The sequence below is a fragment of the Sinocyclocheilus anshuiensis genome, unplaced genomic scaffold (genome assembly GCF_001515605.1).
Source record: "Sinocyclocheilus anshuiensis isolate Anshui unplaced genomic scaffold, SAMN03320099.WGS_v1.1 scaffold658, whole genome shotgun sequence".
Classification (NCBI taxonomy): Eukaryota; Metazoa; Chordata; class Actinopteri; order Cypriniformes; family Cyprinidae; genus Sinocyclocheilus; species Sinocyclocheilus anshuiensis.
The window spans coordinates 1,638,276-1,643,580 of NW_015542402.1; positions in this window are offsets into that span (position 1 = coordinate 1,638,276).

Genomic DNA, 5,305 nt, shown 5'->3' on the forward strand with positions numbered 1-5,305 from the left:
TTCAATATATATTGTAAAAAGTCCGTTACGAACTGTGCACCCTATTTAGCTGTGGGACTGCTTGTCATTCTAAAAGCATGTAAAGATCTGGAATAATCCATTTTAAAGACAGGGTAATGGCAATGGCAATAAAAAAACAAGGATTGAAAAGAATATTTCAGTTAGTGTATTGTATTATTTACACAACAAACAATAGATATATTTAGATTTGTTTTGTTGCATCTAATAATATATTTTTGATGACCTGTGTTATGGATTAAGAACTTGTAATTTTATTTGTTTTATGGGAGATTATAGCATTTCATATGCATACCAGATTGTGAAAGTGGTTTAATTTTTGATTTTGCAATGTACTGAAGAAATCCAACACGCACTGTAATTAAAAAAAACTACATTTGTGCTTGACAAAATTTGAAGTAACAACTAACTCGAAGGATGAACATGTGCATAAATGGTCAGCAATGTGCACAAGTCCAGAGGCAAAGTATGATTTATTCTGTACTGTACACTGGGACATCGTCTTTGTAAAGGTTTGCTTTCTTAAATGTTATGGCCCTGTAGAATTTGATTATCTTCATTAGTCATACAATAAAAGAAAAAAGAAATCTATCATGTTTGGTCATTTTTGTTGCTTTAATTTGCTTGATGCATATTTTTGACTTGTTTTCCAACCCTGATTCCCTGAGTAGGGAACGAGATGCTGCGTTCTGCCACAGCCCTTCATTAGACATTCCCTTTCATGGGTTCATGAGTTCATGCTTAGATGCAAACATTGTCAGCATGATTTGCAGCATGATCAGTGCATAGTGAAACTTGTGCAAGAAGTGAAATGTCCTCTGTGCTTCCGTGTCACTTCTTTGTGCTTACTTTGTCACGTTCACGTTGTGTAGTTTTTGAAGCTTCAGCTTTGGAAGTCCCGTACACTTGCATTATATGGTCTCACAGAAATGGATTATGTTTATGTTTACCTCATAATTAAAGGGGTCATGATATGCATTTTCAGATCTTATGAAGTTAGCAGTTTTTTGTAACAAAAAAGTTCAAATATTTGTAAAAAAACTTATATTTTCAATCTGTCAAAAACTCTACATTTAAGAAGGCATTAACTACTTCATCGCACTGTATCAATGCTCTTCTTTACAGCCATAAATAACAATAAAGGTGATTTGATTTGAGCATGTGTGACTTGATATGATATGAAACGTTTTGAACCTGAGTCAGAATAAAATGATAATAAAACTAACAACATAATAAAACTAACACAACTGCAACGATTGCCTCCAAAGATAAAATACTCAGCACTGCTGTATCTTTCAATACAAGATATTTAGAAAAAAATGGCATCATGTTGAGAATAGTTAAAGGAATCTATTGTGAAATGCGACAAAAAAATATGTGACCCTGGACCACAAAACCAGTCTTAAGTTCTTAAGCAATAGCCAAAAACACATCAAAATTATTGATTTTTCTTTTATGCCAAAAATCATTAGAATATTAAGTAAAGATCATGTTCCATGAAAATATTTTGTCAATTTCCTACCATAAATATATCAAAACTTCATTTTTGATTAGTAATATGTATTGCTAAGAACTTCATTTGGACAACTTTAAAGATGATTTTCTCAATATTTAGATTTTTTTGCACCCTCAGATTCCAGATTTTCAAATAGTTGTATCTCAGCCAAATATTGTCCTATGATATATTGTCCTTCAGATGATGTATAAATCTCAGTTTCGAAAAATTAAGACTGGTTTTGTGGTCCAGGGTCACATATTAAAAAAATTCTTGTTTAATCGCTCAGGCACGTCATGAAAAAAACTTCAGCCATGCATTTCTAATAGTTGATGGATATGCAGAGTTTTTGGATGTGCACTTCGTCTGCATTCAGGGACGGAACAACGTCTGACGGTCTTACCAGACAGCTTGATTTACATACACATAAGGGGCATGCCTACTTAAATCTATATATATATAATATTTAAACTAAATTCAAAGTCAAAATTCTCATTCTTTTTTATAGAGTTGATTGATTTTGTTTATCCCTAAACGTTACTTAATGCATATCACACATATACTAACGTATTTAAGGCTGTCGTTATTCATGCACAAGTTCAAATTACTTCAGAAGAATAGCTTTTATTGATTCATGATTAGTTCCTGCCTTCACTAATCATTAGTTCATGTTATTTTAAGTATCAGTGCATGATTATTCATGTACAGTCATTGTAAAGCCTTACCAGATATTTTCACTGGAAAGCAAGATTAAAATAAAGATTAAAAGAAAGTTCGCCTAGTAGTTAATAGAGTTGTCAATCCCAAACTGTCTAAAGGTCCTTTATTCTCAGTACTTACAGTTCTCTCTCTGTTATCTTCAGGGCACAGGCGATTGTAGTGTACTCTGTGAATAAGTTCATTTCAGCAAACCTTTTTTTATGGTGATGAAGTGTTAATTGGTTGAGACCCTTAGACGAGGCCTGTGGATGTGCTGTGCTCACTCTGCAAACCCTCACCTCAGGTGAAGCACAGCTTGTGCTTTCTCCAGAACAACTGAGGCATGCTTGAAGACGGTTACATAACCATGGTGCTCCTTTAGTCAAGCACTCCTGTGCCCACCTCATCTTCTCCAACCCTCCCAGACGTCCTTGCTCATGATGCAAGAGGAATCAGAGGAGAGCTGGGAGTCTGAGGGATCGTTATTACTCAGACTCCACTATTACACAAATTACAAACAGTGTAATAAAATCAATGTGCTAGTTAGTTAATGATAAGAACCTAATGAGAAGAAAATGCTGGTATTTAGGGTGCTTATCAGAGCAGGTAATGTTCTCTTTAAATGCTGGTCTGAGGTCAGGTTTGTGGTTTCTCATAAAATGATTACGGCTTAATAGCTTGATAGTGTTATACATTTTTTAATAATTTCAATTCCCCCCAGAGGTCTGCTTATAATGTTATTTTTTCAGCACTAAAAGCAGAAAAAAAATAGATTTCAAGAACATTTCCCAAAGTGGGCCTGTCCCTGAATCAAACGGGCCAATTTAAGAAATATACCTATCACGTGGAATGAGCACACTTTGTAGAACATGCAGACATGTAAAATACTGTATGACCGAATTGTAGCGTTGGGGAGGAGCTAGTTGCATGTAACGGCATTACGTAAATTAATTACAAATTGCGGTAACACTTTATTTTAAGGTGTCCTTGTTACACATGTTACATGTACTTACTATTATAATAACAATTAATTATGTATAATTACATGCAAGTAACCCTAAGTAATCCTAACCCTATAGTAAGTACATGTAGTTAATTAATATTACTCAGTACTTAAATGTATAATTACACTGTAACAAGGACACTTTAAAATAACGTGTAACCGTTGCATTGCCTGTTTTTGAAGTGCACACTGCCTCCTGCCATTTAAAGGCCATTTAGTAAAGCAATGCTACTCTGATGCTTTTGATTGGTTCTCTGGTTTGAATTGGTTTGAATTTGCAGTGCACCACGTCTGCCAATTCCATCAATCCACATTGCCTCTGAAAGCTTTATTTATTTTTTTATTTTTTATATTTAGGCTGTTTGAGAGTTGCCACCATGGAGAGTGATAAAAATTCCAGTGCTGGACATTTCTAAACCATTTCACCCAGAAATCAGAAAAAGGTGCAAATATAACAGTTCAGTGCAAAATATGTTTGCCGATTATTAAAATTCTATTGACATCAAAGGTTTCAGTGTCGAACCTGAGGAAGCATTAATTACAGTTAGCCTCCAGTTAACTGTAAGCAGTCATTAAATAAAGCAGAAAAGGCATTGCCTCATCTGTATTGCTTGGTGCATGCAAGGTAGTTTATTTAACAATGTTAATCTCTATTCATAACAAGAGATTTTAGGATACAGAATAGGACACATGCTTATTCGATAACTGGTTTATTTCCTATTTGGGTTTATGTATATGCTTTATTTTTTTATTTTTTTCCAAGGCATTGTTAGATGCCAGTGTTCCCTGTTATACTGTAGCTATTCAAAGAACAGAATCATTGCTATTAAACTATTTCTTGTTATGATTTTAAATCTGTATTTAAGCTCAGAACGATCTCAAAGTAAAAAGAGCTGCTAAAGTCTGATTTTGTGGTGACTGTGCTTTAAAATTAATTTTTGTATTTTTATAATCTCAATTCAAGTGATGAAGGATTTTGAAAGTCTGAGAGTAATCACAGTTGAGTCCCAGAGTTGTTTGAAAATGATTAACAGTTGAAAACATCAGTTAGAAATTTTTTAAAAAGTAATCAAATGTAATCAGTTACATTACATCAATAAAGTAATTGAAATAGTCACAATACTTATTACATTTTAAATATGGTAACTTGTAATCTGTAACCTATCACATTTCCAAAGTAACCTTCCCAACACTGGTGTCTTCTAGTGTTTCCAAAAATAATGTTCCAATTTTAAAATGTTTTTAAAACATTTTCCAGTAAGGTTAATAGAATGTTTATTCAAAGTTATCTGTTATTTAGTAACCTTCCTAAAATGCAAATGTAATAATTTTTCTGAAATGTTTTAGTTGGACATTCATCTAATATTATTATTATTATTATTATTATTATTATTATTATTATGCTATACTACTTGTTTAGTGAACATTCAAAAGTAACATTCCCATAATGTCTGCAAAATGATAAAATGGAATGTTCATATAACCAAGAAAAAAAAAACATTTTTAAAACAATAAAAAATACTTATACAGGCAACCGTCAGAAACAACATTTTGAGAACTTAATAGTAACATTAGCAAAACGTTCTTCAAACACATTTTTGTTAACAGGTTGCAAGTTACTAAATTCACCCTTACTTCACACTGCACTTCACATGATTAATCAATGTATTCAATAAAAATGTGAAAAATACAATTATTTGTGTTTTATTTATCTGTAGTTGTGAGTTAAACAAAGACCAGGACGCATTTTATGACTAATCAGTGCAGAAATCCAGATAATTTCAAAGTATTCACAAATGTATCATTCCCACTGTATGTTATTTACAAATATGCTATATACATGGCATAATTAGTGTATAAAATATCCTGTGTATGGTTTTATGCATATTTGTATATTAAATTGTACACATCTATGTATATCCAAGCATGTCAATAGATGTCGATATTAGATTTGTAAATATAAAAGTTAGACATATTAAAGTTTTATAAGAAAGGAGGAAATGAGAATGCTCTGAGAGGAGTGGTGGTGTCATGGATTGGTGTAAGATGGGAAATTATCACCCTCGATCCCCAGCAATATGTCATATATT